The sequence below is a fragment of the Temnothorax longispinosus genome, chromosome 9 (assembly GCF_030848805.1).
Source record: "Temnothorax longispinosus isolate EJ_2023e chromosome 9, Tlon_JGU_v1, whole genome shotgun sequence".
Taxonomy (NCBI): domain Eukaryota; kingdom Metazoa; phylum Arthropoda; class Insecta; order Hymenoptera; family Formicidae; genus Temnothorax; species Temnothorax longispinosus.
In genome coordinates, this window is record NC_092366.1 from 11,522,625 (window position 1) to 11,537,301 (window position 14,677).

Here is a 14,677-nt window from a genome sequence, read left to right on the forward strand (position 1 = left end):
GGTAGCAAAATTGTAAACCAAGTCCCGGATTTTAGGCTGGAAGGTCGAACCGAATAAAGTATATTATATATATATATATATATTACTACTAATAACATATGCCGCTATATCATCAGCAAACTGAGCCGATTCATACTCAACTTTATCCTTATTTGTAATATCACATGTATAAAATGCATATAATATAGGGCTGAGTGCTGCTCCCTGGGGAAGACCTTTATAGACTCTTCTATGCTCTGTTTCTCGACCATTAATAATAAATTCTGTATCTTTATAATAGAGCCATTTCCCTATGAATCTTAAAATATTTTTCGGACATTTACTCTTCTTTAGTTTTTTCATTAAAATACTATATATTACATTATCATAGGCCGATGACCCGTCCAAGAAGGCTGCTAATATGTATTGATTTTTATACATACCATTTCTAATATCTGTTGTCAGTTTTACCAGGTTTTCCGCGCATGATCGCCCTCTTCTGAAACCGTTCTGATCTTTTGCTAGTTTATTCTCACGTTCAGCCCATCAGACCAGCTGTTCGTTCACCATTCTCTCCATTACCTTGCCTACACAGGAAGATAGCGCGATCAGTCTTACTTTTTCTTTACCTATTTTATCGATAAACATCGTCTGGTATTTTCTCCAGTCTTCCGGGGACCAATCCGTGGTCCAAACCTGATTACAAATGTTCAGTAATACTTTTTCCATTTTCTCCGTCATATCCTTTAGCATCTTGTATTCTATTCCGTCTCTTCCTGGTGCTGAGTTCTTCCTGATTATTTCTAAAGCTCTTTTCAATTCTTCCTTTGTAAATTTATTTTCCAGTCCTTTTTTCTTGTAAATTTCTCCGTTCTTTCCCATCATTTCCGATGACACACTTGATGGAGCTAACTTTTCAATTTCTTTTCTGATTTCTTTCTCCTTACTCTTATGCGTCCAGCTATTCCAGTTTATCTTCTTCCTAACATTTTTAAATATTCTCATGGTGTTCTAAACGTACGTGGGGCTAGTAAATCTGTTAATTGATGCACAGAATTTGTCAAAACTCTCTCTCTCTTCTTGCTGTTGATGGTCTTCTTGGCTTCCGCTTTTCTCTTATTGTATTCCACTAGTGAACGTGTATAGGAGCTGAGTATAAGACCGTTTCGTCGAATGGAAGGAAAGAACAGTACACTTGATTGATTTGAAAATGAGTAAAATATAATTACGAATAGATTTTATATCGTGGGTTTACATTTGAGTTGCGCAGAAATGCAGCAAATAATTCATGTAACAGATGTAAATAGAATAGCAATCGTTTAGATATCATGAACTAAATGCACAATATAATGAGTTTTATTCATCAGAATACGTAAAAGAATTAATAAACATAGAAATAAATTTGTAAGGATATGTAGAATATCAAGGTCATTGATGATTGAAGTTGGATTTATTTTCCTGTTATCAGGTATAATTACATTGAATTGAATTATTCACCACAGAGCAAGTAAATAAATATTTTGAATGATACTGAAAGAATTGATACTTCAGCAAAAGAAACTAACAAGTTTAATAACTCATAGTAAGGACGATTAATTAATAATCATATACTTTAACTTCAATCATCATTGAGTCATATTTATGTCGCAGGAAATATCTCTATTTAGATTCGCAATTTATTTTAAATTATGCGCAGGAAATTACGTTAGAAAGAACGTTAGAATACTATCAATCATGAAAGGAATACGGTAAAGTAGAACTCGAACTTAAATTATGTATTATAAACGCGGTATAAATTAATTATGTGTAGAAAACGCAAGTAATATTAATCCTCTTAAATTAAGCACATGAAATACAATCGTCTGAGGTTGTAATTAGAGTTTCAAAAATCATTACTGTACAGTTACTAAAGAATATTAGGCCTTTCTATCTTTACAAGTTATGAGCATAACTGACGGATCATTTCTCGAGAACGTGAGTGCCTCACGTGAACAGTCTCTGCAACCAATATCAGAAGTTAGGCTTGATAGCCACTTCGCCATGTCAGAGAGAAACCTGAGAGAGGCCATCCCGGCGTTTTTCGTCAATTTTTGTGTGCCCGATTTTCCGACGCGCCGCCTGAGAAAGTGCGCATCAACTACGTCGTTTCGCTCGGTAACTGCACATGGTTTGCGTCCGTGCTAATGGTTCGTGTCCGAACTAGCCAGTTAGTGGGGATATGCTGCGGCCGCGACGTCTATTAAGCTGACACAGCCAATTCAGCACAATCGAATAAAATTTATACAGAAATTTAGTGCTCTTTTGTTGCTAATTTGTTGCTCAATTCCCAATTTTGTTGCTCCAGCCGTTTCGGAGAAAATAGTGGCTGTGCTAACTTATGTTTAAAGTTAGCACAGCCATTCAAAAAATTGTGTTAAATAAAAAAATAGGACATATTCTTTTAGTGCTTTTTTGTTGCTAATTTGTTGCTCTATTCCCGATTTTTTAATTTCATTTTTAAATCCTGGAAACTACCCCCAAAGCTATTTCTCCTTAAAAACATACTCTAAAATTGCAAATTAGTTAGATATTAATTAATTATGTTCAAGATTAGTTAATTACGTTTTACTGATTTTATTGCCAACCATTTGCATTAATTCCGATTTTGTTGCTCCACCCTTAATGCTTAAAAACCACCCTTAGCTTATCCTACACCAGCACAACGCCTTAAAATTGTAAATTAAACAGATTTCCGAATTGATTATGCATCCCTGATTTTGTTGCTCGCTATTTTTAACAAATCCGATTTTGTTGCTTTACCCTTAATGCTTAAAAACCACCCTTAGCTTATCCTACACCAGCACAACTTAAATAAAAATATTTAATTAAAATAAAATAAATAAATTTTTCTTGTAAAAAACTTGGCGCTGCTTTTTTAAGGTCAACCCAGACAAACTTGCATAAGTGCATAAGCATATGCATAAAGAGATGGATTGGTCTATTTCCTTTTGCACATATACATATAAACCAATTAATTTCTTATGTTTATGCGCTATGCAAATTTGTCTGGGTAAGAGCCTCCGCAGCGCCAAGTTTTTTACAAGAAAAATTTATTTATTTTATTTTAATTAAATATTTTTATTTTATATTATCTCTTTAATTCTTTGTGATTAAAATAATTCTTTGTAATATTATAATTTTATCAAGGAGAATTAAAACTACTACCACTTGGGTTGATAGAAAGACTCTCAGGAATACAAAGATACATACCACTTGGGCTGAGTTAGGTAACACAATTTTGTTTTATTTTTTAAAAGTAGTTGCACAACAATTATTTTTCAAAGTATATATATTCTCTTTACAATTGGCGCAATTTAAAAATTTCACATTTTTTTTTGAAATACGTATCACTTAGGTTGAATTAGGTAACGCAATTTTGTGAATTATTCTGTTAGGGAGAAAAATATAAAATTGAAAAATATAAAATATATATCACTTGGGTTGAGTTAGGTAACGCAATTTTGTGAATTATTTTGTTAGGAAGAAATAAAGCTACTACCATATAAGATTTTTAGATTTACAACATACATTGCGCGTGTACTTGGCGCCTTTTTTTTACCTTTTTTTGAAAAAGGTAATTTTGTACTGATATCATGCATTTTGTAGTGATAAGCAAGTATCGGCAAAAAATTTCCATTTTTTATTTCTTAATTATTCACAAATTGACAATAACAACGAATTAAATTTTTATTAAATTTATATATATATATATATATATATATATAAAACCTCTTATTTTTTACAAATATACATATATGTGTATTTATATTCGTATTATATAGAGAATCGCTATAACATTAAATGTAATAATAGTTATAATATAGAACTATTGTCTCCTATTTTTGAAATTTATTAAATATGTATTTATTGATTAAATACGTATTTATTATTACCTCTGTAATTCTTTGAGATGCGATTAAATCTTTTAAAATACATATATAAACTTTGTATTTAAATACCTTGTATTCCCTTATTGGGTTTAAATATTTTAATAAAATATTTGTATTTTGTACTGTTACCTCTGTGTAATTCTTCATGATTCAATTTTTTATTCTAATCGAAGAAAAGCAGTAGTAATATTATACCTCGAAAAAACCTAAGTAACAAGTGGTAGACGTAATCTTTGTATCTCGAAAAATATATGTTCTCTGTAATTGGCGCTGTAATTTAAAAAAAGATATCATTTCTTTTTTGTAATTGTAATAATAGATCACTTGAAGCGCGACTCTTTTTTTGATAAGGTAACGTAATTTTGTGATGTGTATCACTTGAGTAATAATTTTTTGGAAATAAAAATAATACTGCTTAGGTTTTTTCGAGATTTTTGGAGATACAAAGATTACGTCCACCACCTGTTACTTAGGTTTTTTCGAGGTATAATACTACTACTTTGTTTTTTTTTTCGAGGTGAAAATACTACTGTTTAGGTTTTTTCGAGATTTTTCAAGATACAAAGATTTCGTCTATCACTTGTTACTTAGATTTTTTTAAGGTATAATACTACCACTGTTTTTTTTTTCGAGGTAACAACATATACACTACTATGCGTGTACTTGGCGCCTTTCTTTACCTTTTTTTTAAAAAAGGTAATTTTGTACAGATATCACGCCTTTTTGCAGTATTACGCATTGTATAAACAATATGTACAGGGTGTTATTTCGAGGTATAATACTACCACTTTGTTTTTTTTGAGGTAACAACATAATACATATATACTACTATGCGTGTACTTGGCGCATTTTTTTACCTTTTTTTTTGAAAAAGGTAATTTTGTACGGATATCACGCCTTTTTGTAGTGTCATATAAGACGTCGGCGTTAGAAGTAGATAGAAGAAGAAGTATCTTAATAAAAAATTTTCACATTTGGACTTTGCGTCGCAATATCTCCGCTCGTAGGGCACGGAGCGGGATATTATAAGAGAAACCCCCCCCCCTAATTGGACCCCAAGCTATCGATCAAACCTACTTAGAACTTGATCCGTTCACTCGTTATTGAGATCTCAACATCTCGGGTACTCGCAACCCGTCGCGTCGCGTAAAAAAGTCACGGTCGGTCTCGCTCCGCGTGTACTTGGCGCGAGACACTACCGTGTCTCTTGATTCTGCCGCTAGGGAATTTTTAAGTCGATTCTTATGAATCAAGCTTGAATTCGATGTCTAGGTGTCCCAGGTTGCCGATGACGAGGTTCACATAGTGCGCTTCATAGTTTTCGGTATCCAGGTGTATTAATACCTTGAATTCGATGTCCACGTGTTCCAGGTTGCTGATGTCGAGTTCCAGATAGTGCGCTCTATAGTTTTCGGTGTCCAGGTATAATAATACGTTGAATTCGATGTCTAGGTGTCCCACGTTTCCGATGACGAGGTCCACATAGTGCGCTCCGTAGTTTTCGGTGTCTACGTGTATTAATACCTCGAATTCGATATCTATGTGTCCTACATTCAGATTTAAAGTTATTAATACACCTAGACACCAAAAACTACAAAGCGCACTATGTGGACCTCGTCATCAACAACCTGAGACACCTAGACATCAATTTCAAGATATTAATGCACGTAGACACTGACACCGGAGCGCACTATGTGGACCTCGTCATCGGCAACCTTGGACACTTAGACATCGAATTCAACGTACGATTACACCTGGACACCGAAAACTATGAAGCGCACTATCTGGATCTTGTCATCGGCAACCTGGGACACGTGGACATCGAATTCAAGGTATTAATACACGTAGACACCGAAAACTACGGAGCGCACTATGTGGACCTCGTCATCGGCAACCTGGGACACGTAGACATCGAATTCAACGTACGATTACACCTGGACACCGAAAACTATGAAGCGCACTATCTGGATCCCGTCATCGGCAACCTGGGACACGTGGACATCGAATTCAAAGTATTAATACACGTAGACACCGAAAACTACGGAGCGCACTATGTGGACCTTGTCATCGGCAACCTGGGACACCTAGACATCGAATTCAACGTACGATTACACCTGGACACCGAAAGCTATGAAGCGCACTATCTGGATCCCGTCATCGGCAACCTGGGACACGTGGACATCGAATTCAAGATATTAATACACGTAGGCACCGAAAACTACGGAGCGCACTATGTGGACCTCGTCATCGGCAACCTGGGACACCTAGACATTGAATTCAACGTACGATTACACATGGACACCGAAAACTATGAAGCGCACTATCTGGATCCCGTCATCGGCAACCTGGGACACGTGGACATCGAATTCAAGGTATTAATACACGTAGACACCGAAAACTACAAAGCGCACTATGTGGACCTTGTCATCGGCAACCTGGGACACCTAGACATCGAATTCAACGTACGATTACACCTGGACACCGAAAACTATGAAGCGCACTATCTGGATCCCGTCATCGGCAACCTGGGACACGTGGACATCGAATTCAAGGTATTAATACACGTAGACACCGAAAACTACGGAGCGCACTATGTGGACCTCGTCATCGGCAACCTGGGACACGTAGACATCGAATTCAACGTATTATTACACCTGGACACCGAAAACTATGAAGCGCACTATCTGGACCTCGTCATCGACAACCTGGGATACCTAGACATCGAATTCAAGCTTGATTCATAAGAATCGACTTAAAAATTCCCTAGCGGCACTTTCTGCCAAGCGTAGAGAACCTTCTTTTCCGTTGACTCAATATATATTATATATTACCTAATTTACCTAAATAGAAATCTTCCTCCTGACCGATAAGTCTATCGACCTAATTTCGATATACGCGCGCGATATCGAAACTGGCGATACCTGCGCCGCCAGCGTCGAAAAAGTGAAAGTGACGTTTCTGATTATGACGTCATCATATATATCGGCGTTAGGAGGAGGAAGTATCTTAATAAAAAATTTTCACATTTGGACTTTGCGTCGCAATATCTCCGCTCGTAGGGCACGTAGCGGAATATTATAAGAGAAACCCCCCCCTAATTGGACCCCAAGCTATCGATCAAGCCTACTTAGAACTTGATCCGTTCACTCGTTATCGAGATCTCAACATCTCGTATACTCGCAACCCGTCGCGTCGCGTAAAAGAGTCACGGTCGGTCTCGCTCCGCGTGTACTTGGCGCGAGACACTACCGTGTCTCTTGATATTTAATGTTATTCTTGTGGATTCTCTATGTTAGGTAGATATAAATACACATATATATCATATATATACATATATATAATATTAACATGTTTTTTAAATCATGTTTATCTGCAATAATTAAATTATTTATATTAAATCAATTATTTTTAAAATAAAAAATTTACCTGACAATGTGATTATTCCTTATCCACTAATTATTAATTTTCAAATAAGTAATAATTCATGTATTAAAAACACATGAAGAATATAAAACGATGCGAAACTGGAAACTACTGGAACAGATTCGGGTCTGGACTAGTTATTTATTGGTTTGGATTCCTTGACTGCTTGAACAGATCGACTGAGAAAAAGTTTATTATAATGGACCATTTTCCCAAAAATATTACATACATGGATCCAACTTGTATCAAATCTATGAATAACATGTGATTATAATCGATATAATTGTATATATTTATTTTTGTACAGTTATCTTCAAGAAATGACAAGAGATGATACATCTAATATTTGTAAATAGATTTCTGTTAGAGGATCTGATCATGGATTAATATTTTAATACTGTTTCTGTATCGGAATGAATTAAAATATGGTTTTGTATTTTCATATTGTAATTATTATATTCAAGTCATTAAACTATTCATGTATTTTTATTTTCCCTCTAAATGTTTGCGAAAACTTAACTATTTAGTAGAGCTACATAATCGAGTAAATGAATTAAATATTATCACATAACTGAATGAATTAAAATCACAGTCCTTAAAAATACAATGTAGCTACATATATATATATATATATATATATATATATATATATATATATTTATTAAAATAGATTATATATATATATATATAATCAGCTGTTTTATAATGAATCAATTGTATGTACAATGAAACAAAGTTATTTATCTGGTTATAATATTTACAGTCCTTGAATCTGAATCCTTTAAACAAAATTGGACAATTCGTTGAATCTAAGATCAGATTTTAGCTTTTCTTCCTATTTTTATCCGACACTGTATACTTGTCGTAACTTTTCGTTGGATCAAAAGGTTCCCATCTACTCGCTGGAAAAATGTGTTTGTTCCTCTCGTACCATGATCTAATGAGAAAAATAAAAAAATAACATAAAAAAGAATTATGCAAAATATTCTTTTAATAATAAATACCTAAGTAAAACTTTTCCGACATGTGATTCCTCGGTTTCGACAGAAGCATCGTGCATAATACGAATATCATCGTGAACGTCAAATGTGAACAGAGGCCTGCTCTTTCCTCGTGCCTAATCGCAATATTACATACATTAAAATAACATGCCAACATTGTGATATTGCTTCATAAGTTTTATCATTTAGTATATTTACCTTAGTTACAATAAAATCAGTTACAGTTGCAGTAAAACGTATATATGGTGCGGTAATATAAGATTCTCCTTGACATACATTAACTGATCTGCCATTACTGTTTTAAGCTCGCTGAATTCGGGCCTCAGAACTTCTAAACATCTCTGAAGAACCTAATAGATAGAATTACCTGTATGTGAAAATTTAATTTATGCAGCAGAACATTATATATTATGCCAATGTTACTCCAAAAGTGACACTGGAGTATTTTAATAACTTAAACGTTCTCTAAACCACTGAGACATTCACCTTTCTTCATTATAACACTCCGACGATGGTCAGATCCATCCCAATAACTGAATGTGATCTCAATTTCTTCGTCCTTCAACGCGTTCTGCTTTCTAGCCCATTCTTGTCTCAATTCTTCCCTAAGTTTATTTTCCTCCTCGTCCCTTTCCCTACTGGCAAAAAACATGTATCTACATCTGGATTTTTCTAAATCTTCTTAATCGCAGGGCCATCAGATTGCACATTTTCTGACTGCGGGGATTTTTCGGCATTGTCTTCGTCAGAAGACATCTCAGCTTCATCTTCGTCTTCGTCCAGATTAAAAGACAAAGCTTGAATCTCTCTTCTGTTTGTTCTTTTCTGTCTGCTTCGCCGCTAGTGCTCTTTCATTTTCCTGCTCTTTTTCACGTTCCTTCTATCAAAGCATAAAATACACGTACAAAAATACAAATTATGAGATAATCAGGATCATAAGAAGATTGTAAGAAATTACTTGTGGGTATCAGGATTCGTGAATGTTCGCTCAATTTAACGGCGGATTTTCTCTTGCATTCCACGTGACCGACGGTACATGCACATTTCGTGGCATCTAGCCTTAGCATCTTTGTGATATCGTCATCATGCATTAGGATTTTCTTCATATCCTATCTTCTGAAGAAGCCCATCGAAAATTCTTGATATGTATGACTAGATGACATTCAGAGCACTAGGCAGAAATCACACACACATACATATATATATATATATATATATATATATATATATATATATATATATATATTCACGGCGAACAGCATATATAACATCGTGTTATTTTTATAACCTATTTACGCAAACGTTACTTCTGTAGTAACTTACGATACGATAATTCCTCCACGTAAACGGGAGATTTTATAGTAACTATTATGATCGGAAATCAAGAGCCACCGTTGAAAGTAGTGAAGGTTACGTTTCTCTGATTGAGAGACGACGACGTATCTTAATATGAATTACTGTAAGTTACTACAGATGTACTCACTCGCGTAAACATATAGTTCGACAACTTTTACAAGACAGCATATACGTACGTGTGCAATTTTGAATATACCTTCCTTCTTTTAAAGATCTCCTCGACATCTCTCTGTGGTTAATACTTTATATATTTCACTTACTACGTTTACACGCGAGCGTTACTTCTGTAGTAAACTTACGATAATTCCTTCGCGTAAACAGAATTTTCCTTCGCGTAAACGGGATTTTGTAGTAACTTAAGATAATTTACTCCGCGTAAACGAGTGAATTATCGTAAGTTACTACAGAAGTAACGCTCGCGTAAACATACAGTTTGACAACTTTTAAAAGGCAGCATATACGTACGTGTTTGTACGATTTTGTAGATACACCTTCCTTCTTAAAGATCTATCGGCATCAGCTCTCTACGGTCAATACTTATATATATTTCACTATCTGTCACGACGCGGCAACGGTCACGACTATCACACACTTACACTTATCCTTTTCTAGGTTGTAAAAAACTGTCACGCATTGCGACAGTGCACAAGTGCACTCTCGTGTCAAAAATGGGAAAGTGACACACCAGCCGCCATTTTTGTCCGACGTGGACGTTTCTTAAAAAAAAATTTTCTACATTTGGACTTTGCATCGCAATATCTTCGCTCGTAGAGCACGTAACGGAAAAAAAAGACTCTTATTTATAAATCAAACCCCAAGCTATCGATCGAACCTACTTAGAAATTGATCCGTTCACTCGTTATTGAGATTTCAAAATCTCGGATACTCGCAACTCATGCGTTCGCGTAAAAGAGTCACGGTGCGTCTCGCTTCGCGCGTACTTGGCGCGAGACACTACCGTGTCTCTTGATTATTAAAAATTCCGTGAAAGTTTATCTAACATATGGTTAAAATTATTTTTCATAATTTTCTATAAAAAAGTATCAAAATTGATTCAGCTCTTCTGGCGTAAAAACAGCACGCGTAGAAATTAGTATATTCAACTTAATTTTTCATAAAAATTTATAGCTTTCTGTGAAAAAGTATAAAAAATTGTAGTTATTCATAGTTTTTCATATATCTGAATTATTAGATGTATGAAAATCGAAAAATTTCTATGAATACCCAGACAGCACGCATGTCCAAAAGCGGGACATAAGACGTCTAAAAAGCATCTCAAAGACGTGTTATGTCTCGATTTTGGACTTGGTGCTGTCTGGGTATTCACAAAATATGATTTTCATAGAAATTTTTTCCGTCTGCTGCTTCTAAACAATTCGGTTAATATCGTTGATATACGATAGATAACGATTAGCTGCCGTACAGAAGATGATTGTCAGTCGGAAAATCCTGATAAGAAACGATAGATGTGTCGGTTCGGTTAAGTCGTATAAATATCGACGAGATGTCTATCGTTTTAACCTTATAAAAACATATGCAAAGTAGAAGGTTTTCGAACAATTCAATTTATATCATTAATATACGATAGAAAACGAACCGATTTGCTGTCGTACAGAAGATGATAAGTTGTATGTCGGAAAATCCTGATAAGAAACGATAGATGTGTCGGTTCGGTTAAGTCGTATAAATATCGACGAGATGTCTATCGTTTTAACCTTATAAAAACATATGCAAAGTAGAAGGTTTTCGAACAATTCAATTTATATCATTAATATACGATAGAAAACGAACCGATTTGCTGTCGTACAGAAGATGATAAGTTGTATGTCGGAAAATCCTGATAAGAAACGATAGATGTGTCGGTTCGGTTAAGTCGTATAAATATCGACGAGATGTCTATCGTTTTAACCTTATAAAAACATATGCAAAGTAGAAGGTTTTCAAACGATTCAATTTATATCATTAATATACGATAGAAAACGAACCGATTTGCTGCCGTACAAAAGATGATAAGTTGTATGTCGGAAAATCCTGATAAGAAACGATAGATGTGTCGGTTCGGTTAAATCGTATAAATATCGACGAGATGTCTATCGTTTATTCTTTATACAAACATATACAAAGTAGAAGGTTTTCAAACGATTCAATTTATATCATTAATATACGATAGAAAACGAACCGATTTGCTGCCATAAAGAAGATGATAAGTTGTATGTCAGAAAATCCTGATAAGAAACGATAGATGTATCGGTTCGGTTAAGTCATATAAATATCGATAAGATGTCTATCATTTTATTCTTATATATCCGTATTAATGCATACGGTAAAATTATTACCATAAATAACGATACATATTATATCGTGTATATACGATTGATTCAGACGGGCAATAATTGTACATATAGAAAACGATTCATAACTATAAAATTTGTATAGTTATTTTCTTATTCGGACCTAAAACGATAGAAACCGATTCGATTCGATTAATGTTTTATCTGTCTTCTAAATATGCAACGATAGAACCGATAAGATACGATTAAAAACGATACAGATATAGCCGTTTTTAATCGTTTTCTATCGGATATGGTTACCAGGGGTATCATCATGGGACTTATCGACCGAGATTTTTTACTTTTGCATCCAAAGTTTCACGAAAAAAAATCTAGGACTTATTGTCAGCATCCTTCTGAACAACGATTACCCTTTAGATCTTATTTTTAACACAATTCAAAAACGTCTTAAAAATCTCTTATTTAAAAAAAAAACAAAAAAAAAGAAAACAAAATCCTGTCGATACCTTTGACGACGATGCCTTTAAAAAATGGTTTACCGTTCCGTTTTTTCCTTCAATTTCTGTCAAATTCAAAGATATTTTCAGGGAATTAGACACTTATTTATCGCACTACAGCGTTAATAAATTAAACAAATTTATCAAAGTTCAGAAGGATGCTCTTCCGACTTCCGCAACGAGTAATGTGGTCTATAAGATCTTATGCCGAGATTGCGACGCATCATACGTGGGGCAGACTGGTAGACAATTAAAAACCAGAATATCTGAACATCGCAGTCATATCAACAGAAATAGTTCTGCCCACTCCGTGATTACCGATCATAGAACTCAGAACGACCACTATTTCGACTGATAACGTCGGATAACGTTGAAATTTTGGATCACAAAAGATATTACAAACGACTTATTTCGGAAGTTTTACACATTATAGACAACAGCGCCATAGTTTAAACCTACAGTCAGATACCGATTGTCTACACCACGCATACTTGTCCATCATAAATAATATCTAACTTTGGGTTTTCCCTTCCCTGGCCGGTTACTTTGTGTATAATAGCGTTTCTGACCTATATACTTGTGACCCACTGTCTCACTTCGATTTCGATCGACACACGTGTGATTGCAATTTATTCTCACCTCTAATTTCCGAAATCCCGGGAAAAAATATTTACATATGATCATATATAATCATATATGATTGGCCATATATGGTCAGATATGGAAATTGGCCAGATCTGAGGATATATGATGTGGTATTATTGTATATGTTAATATCTGATCAGTTATGATCAGGTATGATCAGATACGAACTGACACAGTTCAATCTGGACATATATTTAAGTAAGTTTCAGAACATTGTTATATATTTTCAAAAGTTATTTTTTAAGTGTGCCACTTTATTATAAAAGTGGACTCCACGATACAACTGATACAAAAATTGTGCCGCTTCATAGCGCGAGACAGTGTCGTGTCTTTTGATACCATTCTTATAACACTGTTGGTCAAATTTTAAATACGAGAAACAGATCCCATCGAATGCCATCTATCGGATACTTTGAGATGCAATATCTGATCTGATCATATATAATCTTATATGACTATATAAGTTCATATATGATTATATATGATTTTCAGTTTAAATTATAAGATATTATGTTTGCAAAATAATACGATTAATATATTTATTTATAAGAACTATAATATATATTATATAACAGTTTTTTTCACGAAGGTAAAATTTCATTGTTTATAAAAATATTTGATAAAAATTAATATGTGTCAATTAAAAAAGATTAAGTGTCTTATGCAAAATTAGAAAAAAAGAAAAATTTAAAATAACACAAGCAATGAGATGCCGTTTTTGGTCGAAGTGGATCTGAGTGCAATAATATTTCACAATATCAATTATTATTAAATACATTTTTCAGTTTTTTAAACTGCGTGCCAATATGGACTTTGTCGGACTTAAAACACACACATATATATAAACGCTCTATATATGGGCATGTAAAACTTATATCTGTTTATATCTCATTTATATATGTTCATATACTGTCAGATATGAATATTTTTTCCCGGGATGATATAAAATGTCCGGGAAAAATATTCATATCTGACAGTATATGAACATTGTTACGTGCGAGCAAAATTCAATCTAAAAATAGCCAAGAATGTTAAGAGCGAAGAATCGATATTGATTAATTATCCGATTTCTGATGGGGAGACGGTTCTTAGGCCGCGGTTCACAAGGGATAAAATTACACCTAGTGATAAGACCTTCCTCCTCCTTCAAACATAAAGACAAAAGAAGTGGTGAGAAGCTCGCGCGGGGGGGTTCTTGCCACTTGAGTATAAATAAGAGCGAAAAATAATCGTACAGTTAGTTGTTGTTGGGAATTAGTAGTTGTCATTGCTTATAGTCTTTAAAAATTCTGACCTAAGACAGATCTTAACTGCAATTTGAATCTTAAAATCAAGATTGTAAGGAAAGTCTCCTTGAATAAAGGTGATTTAAATTCTATTTCTTAAACTAATTTACACTAAAAACCTTTAATTCCACAACCCTTAACTGTCGCTGCCAAGTAGCGTGGCAACAGAAATTTCCTGATTCTTGTCGCTGCCAAACAGTGTGGCAACGGGAGTTCTCCTCTCCTTAACTGTTGATGCCAAAGAGTGGCAATAGGATTTCCTTTAATCTA

General features: G+C 34.3%; 1 protein-coding gene and 1 long non-coding RNA gene across 6 annotated transcripts in view; one reads left to right on the forward strand and one right to left on the reverse strand.

The window, feature by feature from the left end:
* The window catches only part of LOC139819413 (FAD synthase), a 233,604-nt gene that overhangs the window by 83,608 nt on the left and 135,319 nt on the right, over positions 1-14,677 (forward strand). The window lies entirely within an intron of this gene.
* LOC139819422 (uncharacterized) lies at positions 8,061-10,483 on the reverse strand. 5 transcript variants are annotated; one of them, XR_011733723.1, is made up of 7 exons: positions 10,154-10,483; positions 9,865-9,917; positions 9,291-9,503; positions 8,819-9,212; positions 8,531-8,699; positions 8,336-8,448; positions 8,062-8,268 (listed from the first exon to the last, which is right to left on the reverse strand). It is a non-coding gene; the product is annotated as an uncharacterized lncRNA (long non-coding RNA). The 5 variants fall into 5 exon arrangements; XR_011733721.1 differs by having other exon boundaries at positions 8,061-8,448; positions 10,154-10,480; XR_011733724.1 differs by having other exon boundaries at positions 8,062-8,448; positions 9,291-9,448; positions 10,154-10,478.